This window comes from Ceratotherium simum, chromosome 12, assembly GCF_057802395.1.
Source record: "Ceratotherium simum simum isolate JZ-2026a chromosome 12, ASM5780239v1, whole genome shotgun sequence".
NCBI classification, from domain to species: Eukaryota; Metazoa; Chordata; class Mammalia; order Perissodactyla; family Rhinocerotidae; genus Ceratotherium; species Ceratotherium simum.
The window spans coordinates 3,499,573-3,513,379 of NC_141911.1; the positions used below are offsets into that span (position 1 = coordinate 3,499,573).

Consider the following 13,807-nt stretch of genomic DNA (forward strand, 5'->3'; position numbering starts at 1 on the left):
GACTGGAAACGGATGTTAGCTCAGGGTGAAACTTTCCCTGTAACAAAAAAGGTCAACTTTCAACTTTTAGCATATTATATGAAATCTCTGTGGTAACCACAACGAATATATCTATGGAATAATACAAAGGAAATGTGTAGAGAATCAAAAGTGTCACTACAAAAAATTAACTAAACCCAAATGAAGGCAGCAACGAAGGAAATACGGGACATGTAAGATATTAGACATACATAAAACAAATATCAAAATGGCATCTGTAAGTTCATTCTTATTAGTAATTACTTTCAATGTAAATGGATTAAATTCCCCAATTAAAAGTCAGAGATTGGCAGAATGGATAGAAATACATGATCCAATTATTTACTGACTACAGGACATGCACTTTAGATCTAATGACACACGTAGATTGAAAGTGAAAGAACTGAAAAAGATATTCCATAGAAATAGTAACTAAGAGAGAGTTGAAGTGGCTATACTAATATCAAACAAAATACACTTTAAGGCAAAAACTGTTACAAGAGGTAAAGGACATTTTCCTGAAGAAGATATAGCAATTATAAACATATATGCACCAAACATCAGAACTCCAACATATTTGAAGCAAATATAGAATTGAAGGGAGAAATTGACAGCTTTATAATAAAAGTGGAAGATTTCAATATTCCACTTTCAAAAATGGGTAGAACAACCAGAACAAAGATCAATAAGGAAACAGAGTACTTGAAAAATTCTATAAGCCCACTGGAACTAAAAAATATATACAAAACAACTCCACCACAAACAAAAATACTCCGAGATCCATGGAATGTTCTTCAAGATAGACTATATGTTAGGCCATGAAATAAGTCTTGAAAAATTTTAAAGATTGAAGTCATACAAGGTTTCTTTTATGATCACATAGAAGGGCACTAGAAATGAATAACAGAAGAAAAAAGGTAAAATCCACAAATATATGGAAATTAAACAACAGAGTTTTAAACAGTCAATGAGTCAAAGAAGAAATCATAAGGGAAATTAGAAAATATCATGAGACAAGTGAGATAAGAACACATTATATCAAAACTCATAGGATGCAGTGAAAGTAGTGCTAAGAGGGAAATTTATACTGGTAAATTGTATAGCAAAAAAGAAAAAGATCCAAAATCAACAATCTAACTTTATACCTTAAGGAACTATGAAAGGAAGAACAAACTAACCCAAAGCCAGCAGAAGGAAGGAAATAATAAAGATTACAGCAAAGATTTTAAAAATAGAAAAACAGTAGAGAAAAATCAATGAAACCCAGGGTTGATTCTTTGAAAAGATCAACAAAACAGGAAAACTTTTAGCTATATTTACTAAAAAAGAGTGGGAGAGCAAGACAGAAGACTCTACTAAGATTAGAATGAAAGTGGGGACATTAGTACTGATCATACAGAAATAAAAATGACTATGAGATACTATGAAAAATTGTACACCAACTAATTGGAGAACCTAGATGAAACGGACAAATTCTTAGCAACACAAAAGCTACCAACATTGATTCAGAAAGAAATAGAAAATCTGAATAAATTTATAACTAGTAGAGGAAATTGAATAAGTAACCAAAAACCTCCAACAAAGAAAAGACCTGGACCAGATGGTTTCACTCCTGAATTCTACCAAACATTTACAGAAGAATCAGCACCAATCCTTCTCAAACTCTTCCAAAAACTGAAGAGGTGAGAATCCTTCCTGACTCATTCTCTCAGGCCAGCATTGCCCTCATACCAAAGCCAAACACACGACAACAAAACTAAAGACCAATATCCCCTATGAATGTTGATGCAAGAATCCTCAACAAAATACTTGCAAACAGAATTCAACAGCATATTCAAAGGATTATACATCATGCCCAAATGGGATGGAATGTAGCAATGGTTCAACACATGAAAAATAATCAATAGTAAATGTCTCATTAACAGAAAGAAGGAAAAAAATCACACGATCACCTCCACTGATGCAGAAAAATCATTTGACAAAATTCAACTCTCTTTTATGATAAAAATATTCAACACCCTAGGAATAGAAGAAAACTACATCAAGAAAACCATATATAAACAATGACAATTGGGGCCCAGTAGTTGCCTTGGGGACTAGCCCACCAATCTGGCACCTCTTATGCCCTGCTGCTGTCCTTCCCCTGCCTCAGCTTGCTGTGCTTGGGCTGAGCCTGCACATTTCCTCCTCCTCAGGTGCCCTCAGGGCCAGTGTCCTCCAGTGACATGGTGCCCCCTGAGTGCATCTTCTCCTCAAGGCTCATGGTTCTCACAGCCCAATCCATGAGGCAGAATGATGCTGTTACTTGGTTTCCCCCTAAGTTCTCAATGCCTTTTTTGAAGTCTTTGTCTCCTCTCATATTTCTTGCAAGACCAGTTCTTTCACAGCTTGATAATCAAGAGCCTTGGTTACAACCACTTGTCCTTCAAATGGTAGAGAGATTGAGGTATCTGAACCATTCACTACTGAGTCGTTTACTTTGGATCTTTACAGGTACGAGAAGTTTTTGAAAGAAGACCTTCAGAAAGCCGGTCTTGTTATTAGCCATGAGGGTGGAGGAAGGTGTTGAGAGACTCTGGAAAAAGGAAAGCCACTTGTGGTGGTTATAACCAAAAGGTTGATGAACAATCGTCAGCTGGAATTGGCAAAATAATTACACAAAGATGGGTATCTCTTCTAGTATACTTGTAGCACACTTCCTGAGCTATTATAATTAATGGACTTATTAACACTGAAATGTTTTCCTCCTGGCCAGCCAGAAATATTTTTCACACTTTTGTATGAAGTTGTTGGATTACAAAAATAAGACTTCAAAAACATCCCCTAAATCCAACCTTATGGAATTTGATTAAATCAAATTAAATACAAAATATATATTTGCAAAATAATATAAATTAATAAATTTCCTACATTTAAAGAATATATAGAAAATTTTATAGTGTGAACATTTGCATTTGTGTCCAAATCCTAATTGCAGTTCAGTAAACTTATTAGATTTTCCTCTAATTTTCATATTTTAGTAAAAGAAATATGTAGTGAACATTCACAGATTTTATCCTAGAATCCCAAATGGATTTGGAATCCTGAAAAAAATGAAAGAGATTTGAAAACTTTGATAGAGCCATAAATGTAGTTAGTTTGATATTTCTTAGAATAAAAAAAAAGAATAACAAACTTTTTAAGAATTTTGCATTAGGGTTAGCATCTTCAACTTCACAATCCAAGGAAGCAAATTTTTTTTAAAAAGGAGAAAAAATAATGGACCGTACTTTGTTAAATAAAAAGTTCAATAATTGCCTAAAAAAGACTAGCTATCTAGTCACTTGATCAACTGTACCTGAAGAAACTACCTTTATCCTGACAAATAGAGTGGAGTGGATATGTTCACCTTTTCTTCTCTTAAATACAAAGAGAAGTGATAAAATAATCTTGCCCAATGTCAAAACATTACTGGTTTGAAAAGAATAAATTAAAAAAGACTTACAGAAAAAAAAAAAGTAGAAGAAATGACAGCTAAGATCCTACTCAGTAGTGAAAGACTGAAGCTCTTCCTCTAAGATCACGAACAAGGGAAGCATGCCCTTCTACCATTTGTATTAAAAATAGTACTGGAACTCTTATTGCAAATCGGCAAGAAAAAGAAATAAAAGACATTGGATAGAAAGAAGTAAAATTATCTCTGTCTACAGACAACATGATCTTATATGTAGAAAACCCCAGAGATTCCAAAAAAATATGTTAGAACAAATAAATGAATTCAGAAAAGTTGCAGGATACAAAATCAGCACTCAAAAATCAGTTGCCTTTCTATACAGTAATAATGAACAATCCAAAAAGAAATTAAGAAGACAATTCCATTTACAATAGCAACAAAAAGAGTAAAATATTTAGAAATAAACTTAACCAACAAGGCAAAAGACTTATACACTAAAAACTACGAAATGTTACTGAAAAAAATTAAAGAAAACATGAACAATGGAAAGACATCCCATGTTCATTGATTGGGATATTTAATATTGGTATGATGTTATCTTAGTCCCTTGGGGCTGCTATAACTATAGATTGGGTGGCTTATAAACAAAAGAAATTTATTTCTAATGGTTCTGGAGGGTGAGAAGTCCAAGACAAAGGCACCAGAAGATTTGGTGTCTGGTGAGAGACAACTGTCTTGTTCATAGATGATTGTCTTCTCTCTGTCCTCACGTAGCAGACGGGGGTAGAAAGCTCTCTGAAATATCTTTTATAAGGGCACAGCAATTCCATTTCTAGGTATATACCCAAAAGAATTAAAAGCAGGGACTTGAGTAGATATTAGTCCGCGCTTGTTCATAGCAGCATTGCTCACGTAAGCAAAAAGGTGGATGTGTCTCAAATGCCCATGAACAAATAAGTGGATGAACAACATTTAGTATGTGCATACAGTGGGATGTTATTCAGCCTTAAAAAGGAAAAGAATTCTGACACATGCTACAATGTGGAAGAACCTTGAAAACTTTATGCTTCTAAATAAACCCATCACAAAAGGACAAGTACATACTGTAGGATTCTACTTAGATGAGGTACCCAGAATAGTCAAATCCATAGAGACAGAAAGTAGAAGATTGGTTACCCAGGGTGCAGGGAAGGAAGAATGGGTAGCTATTGTTTAATGAATATAAAGCTTCAGTATGGGAAAATGAAGATGTTCTGTTGTGCTGGTTGCACAAAAATATGAATGTACTTAATACCACTGAAATCTACATTTAAAATAGGTAAAATGTTAAATTTTACTTGTGTATATTTTATGACAACTTTAAAAAATGATGAGCTCACACCTGAGTAAGGTGGGCTTCTAATCTACTGTGACTGCTGTCCTTATAAGAAGTTCTCCTTATGAGGGCACAGAATATAGGGAGAAGGACGAGTGAAAATGGAGGCAGAGATTGGGATTATGCTGTCACAAACCTAGGAACACCTGGGACCACCAGAAGCTGGAAGAGGCAAGGAAGGACCATCCCTAGAGGCTTCAGAGGAAGCGTGGCCTTACCAACACCTTGATTTCAGCCTTCTAGCCTCCAGAACTGTGAGAGAATAAACTTCTGCTGTTTTAAGCCTAAACAGTGTATTTCCACAAGAGTCAATAGATATTGTACATAAATATGTAAAGCTTCTCATCTTGCCAGCAATGTTATGGACTGAACGTTTGTGTCCTCCCTAAATTCATATGTTGGAGCCCTAACCCACATGGAGATGGTATTAGGAGGTGGGGCCTTTGGGAGGTTCTTAGGTTTAGACAAGGTCATGAGGGTGGAGCCCCTATAATGTGATTAGTGTCCTTATTAGAAGAGAAGGAGACGCCAGAGCACCCCCTCTCCATGCACACGCACTGAGCAGAGGCCATGTGAGCACAGAGTGAGTAGGCAGCTGTCTACAAGCCGGGAAGAGGGCCCTCACCAAGAACCGAATCTGTTGGCACCTTGATCTTGGACTTCCCAGCCTCCAGAAGAGTGAGAAATAAGTGTTTGTTGTTTAAGCTCCCCAGTTGGGGGTATCTTGTTACAGCAGCGAGAGGAGACTGAGACAGGCAGCACCCACTTTAGAAGAAGCCACACCGTGAATCAGGCCAGTTGCTGACATTGCACCTGTGCAGTTACTTCCACTTCCTCTGAGTCTGCCAAAAGTAAAAACAGAACACAAACTCAGATAAATAGTCCAGCTGCTTACATGTGTGCTGTGTTTAAAAGGTAAACCTGAAGTGAAGTATGAAGAAAAGTCACAGGATTGTGAGGAGTCACATCTGGACCTGTTCCTTAGAGGACTGGTGTGCAAACTCTTAGTGATTTAAACTGAGACACAAGTACCCAACTTTTCAAAATATGGAAAAATATTCCCAAACAGTCATGAAACATTGGTGATAACTAGGACCAATTTTTATGTTGGCAAATATTAGTTTATAGCTGGAAGTCTTTCATGCAGATAGTTTGGAAGCCAGTATGCTGATATTGGTCAAACAATCTCCGTGACCTCTCGCACAGTGTGGTGTACTAGAAAGAAGTATGGGTCTTGAATCCTGTTTCTAGCTGTTCATAGCTGTGTGATGTTTGGCAAGTTAATCTCTCTGAGCTTGTTTCCCTCTCTGTAGATCCTTTTCTAGATAGGGCTATATAATAATACTACTTCAAATGGTAACACAACAGCTATGAGCACCCAGCTTAACACTTGGGACACAGTCGAAGCACAGTAAATACAACTCGCTCTCTCTGACTCCTCACTTCTTAAAGGTTAATTTTCTCACTTCTCAAGGGATTAATGTGGTCCACATGGAGAGAACTCAGCAATTTCAGATTTGAGACACAAAAGTCCATCGGGGAGCCTGTCTTAGACGGTGTCTGTTGCTGGGTGATTGGTTTTGGTAATGTGGCATAAGGGTTCTTCAAGGCTTTTTACAGATATCTACTTTTCCTGCTTTTTTTTTTTTTTTTTCCTATTAATCTGTACCCTGCTTGGAGGAGGTGATTTTATGGTTCTGACTCTTTGTAATTCCACGTGGCAGTGAATCATACTGGATGTTTTGAGTCAATAAAATGATCACAGTAAACTCCCAATTCATTTTCCTGAGCATTCAATTACAGGGAATAAATGATCTCCCTTGAACAGAGCAGTTTTAGGTTCATAGCAAAATTGAGTGGAAGGACAGAGATTTCCCATATAGCTCCAGCCCCCCCACACACACACATGGCCTCCCCCACTATCAACATTCCACACCAGAGTGGTACATTTGTTACAGTCGATGATCTACATCGACACATCCTTATCAACCAAAGTTCAGAGCTGACATTCAGGTTCACTCTCAGTGTTGTACATTCTATGGGTTTTGTCAAATACATAATGACATGTCTCCACCATGATAGTATCATACAGAACAGCTTCACTGTGCTAAAATTCCTCAGTGTTCCACCCATTCATCCCTCCCTCCTCCCCAACCCCTGATGACCAAAGATCTTTTTATTGTCTCCATAGTGTTGCCTTTTTCAAAATGTCATATAGTTGGAATCATACATATGTAGCCTTTTCAGATTGGCTTCTTTCACTTAATAATGTGCATTAAGATTCCTCCATGTCTTTTCATGACTTGATAGCTCATTTCTTTATGTTGCTGAATAATATTTCATTGTCTGGATGTACCATAGGTTATTTATCCATTCACCTACTGAAGGACATCTTGGTTGCTTCCAAGTTTTGGCAGTTATGAATAAAGCTGCTATAAACATCCATGTGCTGGCATTTGTATGGACATACATTTTCAACTCATTTGGGTAAATGTCAAGAAGTGCAATTTCTAGGTTATGTGGTAAGAGAAGGTTTAGTTTTGTGAGAAACTGCCAAACTGCCTTCAAAGTGACTGTACCATTTTTGTACCCCCATCAGCAATGGCTGAGAGTTCCTGTGGCTCCACATCCTTGCCAGCATTTGGAGTTGTCAGTGTTTAGGAAGTTTGCCATTCTAATAAATGTGTAGTAAAATCTCTTTGTTGTTTTAATTTGCAATTTGCTAATGACATATATTGAACATCTTTTCATACACTTACTTGTCATTTATATATCTTCTTTGGTAAGGTATCTGTTCAGATTTGTTACCCATGTTTTGATTGTGTTTATTTTCTTATTTTTGAGTTTTAAGAGTTCTTTATATAATTTGGATAACAGTCCTTCGTCAGATGTGTCTTTTGCAAATATTTTCTCCCAGTTTGTGATTTATTGTCCCATTGTCTTGACAGTGTTTTTCACAGATCAACAATTTTTTATTTTAATGATATCCAGTCATCAATTATTTTTGTCATGGATTGTGCCTTTGGTGTTGTGTCTAAAAAGTCATCACATCCCTAAGGTCTTCTAGGTTTTTTCCTATGCTATCTTCTAGTTTTATAGTTTTGAGTTTTATGTTTAGGTCTACGATCCATTTTGAGGTATTCTTTATGAAGAGTGTAAAATCTATGTCCAAATTCAAGTTTTTTTGCATGTAGATGTCCAGTTGTTCCAGCACCATTTGTGGAACAGTCTATCTTTGCTCCATTGTATTGCCTTTGCTTCTTCATCAAAGATCAGTTGACTATATTTATGTGGGTCTATTTCTGGGCTGTGTGTTCTGTTCCATTGATCTATTTTTCTATTCTTTCACCAATACCACACTGTCTTGATTACTGTAAAATTTTAACAAATCTCGAAGTTGGGCAGTGTCAGTCCTCCAAATTTGTTCTTCTCCTTCACTATTGTGTTGGGTATTCTGGCTCTTGTGCCTCTCCATATAAACTTTAGAATTAGTTTGTCGATATCCACAAAATAACTTGCCGGGATTTTGACCAGGGTTATGTTGAATCTATAGATTAATTTGGGAAGAACTGACATCTTGACAATATTGAATCTTGGTATCCATGAACATGAATAAATCTCTCCATTTATTTAGTTCTTCTTTGATTTCTTTCATCAGAGTTTTGTAGTTTTCCTCATGTAGATTTGCACATATTTTGTTAGATTTACACCTAAGTCTTTCAATTTGGGGGTGGTAATGTAAATTGTACTGTGTTTTTCATTTCAAAATTCACTTGTTCATTACTGGTATATAAGAAAGCAATAGACTTTTATATATTAATCTTGTATTCTGCAACCTTAGTTGCATGAGTTGCAGGAGGTTTTCTTTTTCTTTTCTTTCTTTTTTTTTTTCTTTTTGTCTTCTGCATTTTCTATATAGACAATCCTATCATCTGCAAACAAAGACAGTTTTATTTTTTTCCTTCCCAATCTGTATACCTTTTATTTTCTATTGCATTAGCTATGACTTCTAGCATGATGTTGAAAAAGAGTGGTGAGAGGAGACATGCTTTTTGTTCCTGATCTTCGGGGGAAAGCTTCTAGTTTCTCACCAGTAAGTATGATGTTAGCTGTAGGTTTTTTGGTTGATGTCTTTATCAAGGTGAGGATGTTCCTCTCTATTCCTAGTTTGCTGAGAGTTTTAATCATGAACTCATGCTGGATCTCATCAAATGGTTTTTCTGCATCTTTTGATATGAGTTTTATTTAGCTGTTAATGTGGTGGATTAAATTAAATGATTTTCTAATATTGAACCAGCCTTGCATACTTGGGTAAATCTCACTTGGTTGTGGTGTATAATTCTTTTTACACATTGTCTGATTAGAATTGCTAGTATTTTGCTGGCAATTTATGCATTTATGTTTGAGAGATATAGGTCTGTAGTTGTCCTTTCTTCCAATGTCTTTGTCTGGTTTTGGTATTAGGGTAATGCTGGCCTCATGGAATGAGTTAAGAAGTATTCCCTCTGCTTCTATCTTTGGGAAGAGATTGTAAAGAATTGATATAATTTCTTTCTTAAATGTTTATTAGAATTCACCAGTGAACCCATCTGGGCCTGGTGCTTTCAGTTTTGCAAGGTAATTAATTATTGGTTCAATTTCTTTAATAGATATAGGCTTATCCAGATTGTCTATGTCTACTTATCTAAATTTTGGTAGATTGTTTCTTTCAAGAAATTGGTCCATTTTATCAAGGTTATATAACTTATGGACATACAGTTTTTCATAGTCGTTGCTTATTATCCTTTTAATATCCATGGGCTCATTAATGATGTCCCTTCTTTCATTTCTGATACTAGTATTTTGTGTCTTGTCTTTTTCTTACCTTGTCTAGAGGTTTATAGATTTTATTTATTTTTTCAAAGAACAGCTTTTGGTTTTGTTGATGTTCTCTATTGATATCTTATTTTCAAATTCCTTGATTTCTGCTCTAATTTTTTTTTCTTTTCTTCTGCTTACTTTGGATTTAATTTTCTCTTCTTTTTCTAGTTTCCTAAAGTGAAATCTTAGATAATTGATTTTAGTTCTTTCCTCTTTTCTAATATATGCATTTCATGCTATAAATTTCCTTCCATGCATGGCTTTCACTTCATCTCATAAGTTTTGGTAAGTTGTTTTTTAATTTTCGTTTAGTTCAAAATATTTTAAAATTTCTCTTGAGATTTCTTCAACTCATGTTATTTAGAAGTGTGTTGTTGATCTCCAGATATTTTGAGATTTTCCACATGTCTTTCTGTTATAGATTCCTATTTTAATTCTATTGTGGTCTGAGAGCTGACATTGTATGGTTTCTATTCTTTTAAATTTGTTAAGATGCGTTTTATGGCCAGAATGTGTCTATCTTGGTGAATGTTCCATGTGAGCTTAAGAAGAATGTATATTCTTCTGTTGTTAGATAAAGTAGTCTATAGATATCCATTTTATCCAGTTGATTGATGGTGTTGCTGAGTTCAACTATGTCCTTACTGATTTTCTGCCTGATGGATCTGATGGAGGGCTGTTGAAGTATTCAGCTATGATGGTGGATTCGTCTATTTCTCCTCCCATTTCTATCAGTTTTTGCCTCACGTATTTTGACACTCTGCTGTTAGGTGCATACACATTACAGATTGCTATGTCATCTTCAAGAATTGACTCCTTTGTCATTCTATAGTGCCCCTTTTTTATTCCTAATAACTTTTCTTGCTCTGAAGTCTGCTCTGTTTGAAATTAATGTTGCTACTCCCACTTTCTTATGATTAGTGCTAGCATGTTACATCTCTACCCCTTTCTTTTTAATCTATATGTATCTTTATATTTAAAATTGGTTTCTTGTAGACAACAAATAGTTGGGTCTTGTATTTTAATCCATTGTGACAGTCTCTATCTTTTGATCAGTGTATTTTGACCATTAATGTTTAAAGTGCTTATTGGTACAGTTGGATTAATATCTACCATATTTCTTACTGTTTTCTATTCATTGCCATTGTTATGTTTTCCTATTTTTGTCTTCCACTCTTTTTCTTCCATTTGAGGTTTTAACTGAGTATTTTTATATTATTCCATTTTCTCTCTTTTCTTAGCACATCAATTATACTTCTTTTTTTACTGTTTTTCATGGTCACTCTAAAGTTTGTAAGATACATTTACAACTAACCCAAATCTACTTTAAAATAATACTATACCGCTTCATAGGCAGTGCAAGTACCTTATAACAATAAAGTATTTCTAATTCCTTCATCCTATTCCTTGTATCATTGCTGTAATTCATTTCACTTATAAGTAAGCTGTAATCATCAAATTTATTGTTGTTATTTTGCACAAACTATTATCTACTAGATCAGTTAAGAATAAGAAAATAAGTTTTCATTTTACCTTTACTTATTCCTTCTTTAATGCTCTTCCATTTTTTTATATATAGACCTGAGTTTCTCACCTACATTATTTCCCTTCTTTCTGAAGAACTTTTAGTCTTTCTTGCAAGGCAGGTCTACTAACAACAAATTTCCTCAATTTTTGTTTGTCTGAGAAAGTTTTTATTCTCCTTCACTTTTTTTCCTTTTTTTTTTTTTTGGCTGAGGAAGATTTGCCCTGAGCTCACATCTGTTGCCAATCTTCCTCTTTTTTTTTCTATGTGAGCCACCACCACAGCACAGCCATTGACAGATGAGTGGTATAGGTCTGCACCCGGGAACCAAACCCAGGCTGCTGAAGCAGAGCGTGCCAAACTTAACCAGGCCATGGGGGCTGGCCCCTCCTTCACTTTTGAAGGATGATTTTGCTGGGTATAGAATTCTAGATTGGTAGTTTTTTGCTCTCAAAATGTTAAGTATTTTAGTCTATTCTCTTCTTGCTTGCATGCTTTCTGAGAAGTCAAATGTAATTATTATCTTTGCTCCTCTATAGACAAGATTTTTTTCCTCTGTCTTCTTTCAAGATTTTTTCTTCATATTTGACTTTCTGCAGTTTGAATACAGCATGCTTAGGTGTAGCTTTATTTTGGCATTTATCCTCCTTGGTGTTCTCCGAGCTTTTTGGATTTATGGCTTGATATCTGACATTAATTTTAAGAAATTCACAGTCATTATTACTTCAAATATTTATTCTGTTACTTTATCTCTTTACTCTCCTCTGATATTCCTATTACATGTATATTACACCTTTTGTAGTTGTTCCATAGTTCTTGGATATTCCTCTTTTTTCTGGTCTTTTTTCTCTCACTTTTCAGTTTTGGAAGTTTCTATTGACAAATCTGTAAACTCACTGATTCTTTCCTCAGCCATATCTAGTGTACTAATGAGCTCATCAAAGACATTCTTCATTTATGTTACAGTGTTTCTGATCTCAAACATTTTTTTTAATTCTTTCTTACAATTTCCATCTCTCTGTTTACATTACCTATCTGGTTTTGCATGTGTCTGCTTTTTCTATTAGAATACTTAGCATATTAATCATAGTTATTTTAAATTGCTGATTTGATAATTCCAACATTCCTGCCATACCTGATTCTGATTCTGATACTTGCTCTGTCTCTTTATTTTTTTTATTTTTATTTTTTTGTGAGGAAGATCAGCCCTGAGCTAACATCCATGCCAATCCTCCTCTTTTGGCTGACGAAGACCAGCCCTGAGCTAACATCTATTGCCAATCCTCCTCCTTTTTTTTTTTTTCCCTTTTTCTCACCAAAGCCCCAGTAGATAGTTGTATGTCATAGTTGCACATCCTTCTAGTTGCTGTATGTGGGACGCAGCCTCAGCATGGCCAGACAAGCTGTGTATCTGTGCGTGCTCGGGATCTGAACCCCGGCCACCAGTAGCGGAGCGTGTGCACTTAACCACTAAGCCATGGGGCCAGCCCCACTCTGTCTCTTTAAACTGCATTTTTTTCTTTCCCTTTTAGTATGCCTTGAAATTTTTTGTTGAAATCTGGATAATGTACTGGGTAAAAGGAACTGTGGTAAATAGGCCTTAGTAATGTGGTGGTGAGGTGTTGGGGGGAGAAGAAGCTATTCTATAGACCTATGATTAGGTCTCGGTCTTATAGTGAGCACGTGCCCCTGGGTTGTGAACTTCACAAGTACTTCTCAATTCCCCCCAACCTTAGGTAAGACAGGATGGCTACAGAGGGCTGAAGTTGTGTATTTTCATCCCACCATGTCAGTTAGATACTGATAAAATCCCAATAGAATAGGTTCTGGTAAAATAGTTTCTCTAACACACTAGTGGGTTCTAGGGTGTTGAGAGTTTGGGAATATTCAAAAAGGTGCAGGGAGGAAGGGGCAGGGCCAGGGCCTGGAGTGCAGGGCATGCTCTGACAAGGGGGGGCTGCTTGTTTTTCCTGGCCTGGACCAGTGCCATGTCCATCCTGAGTCTGGTGCTACATCTACTGCTCTGCTGGACTTAGGCCATTTCACTGCCTCTTATTTTAATTTCCAGCTATTGGGAACCTGTAGTCCTATGTTTTTGGTACTAGCCTGGAGGCTACAAGTATCATGACCTTTAAAAAATCAAGAAGGTTGGGCCAGCCCCAGTGGCCTAGTGGTTGTTAAGTGTGCTCCGCTTCGGCAGTGTGGGTTTGGTTCCCGGGTGTGGATCTACACTGCTTGTCAGTGGCCATGAGGTGGCAGTGGCCCACATATAAAATAGAGGAAGATTGGCAATGGATGTTAGGTCAGGGCGAATCTTCTTCAGCAGAAAAAAAAAATCAAGAAGGGATGTAGCATAGTTCTTGTCATAAGGCAGAAAATATTATAACCTAAAACCTAGAGGTTCATAAACCTAATTAATTTTTCCTGCTGTTGGTTAAGAAGCTTAAACCCCAGGAACAATAGGAGTTCAGCATTATTGGTTAATATTAGCTTGGGCATTTTATTTTCCACCATGGTGGACATAGACAAAGCAGGGGAGTTTTCTTGCCTTTGGGTTCTGTAGAATACACTGCCAGTCTCTTGTCTTCTGTTCATC

General features: G+C 36.2%; 1 pseudogene; it reads left to right on the forward strand.

Moving 5' to 3' along the window:
- Positions 1–2,638: 2,638 nt before the first annotated feature.
- On the forward strand, positions 2,639–2,824 carry LOC101387997 (UDP-N-acetylglucosamine transferase subunit ALG13 pseudogene; annotated as a pseudogene).
- The last annotated feature ends 10,983 nt before the right edge of the window (positions 2,825–13,807 follow it).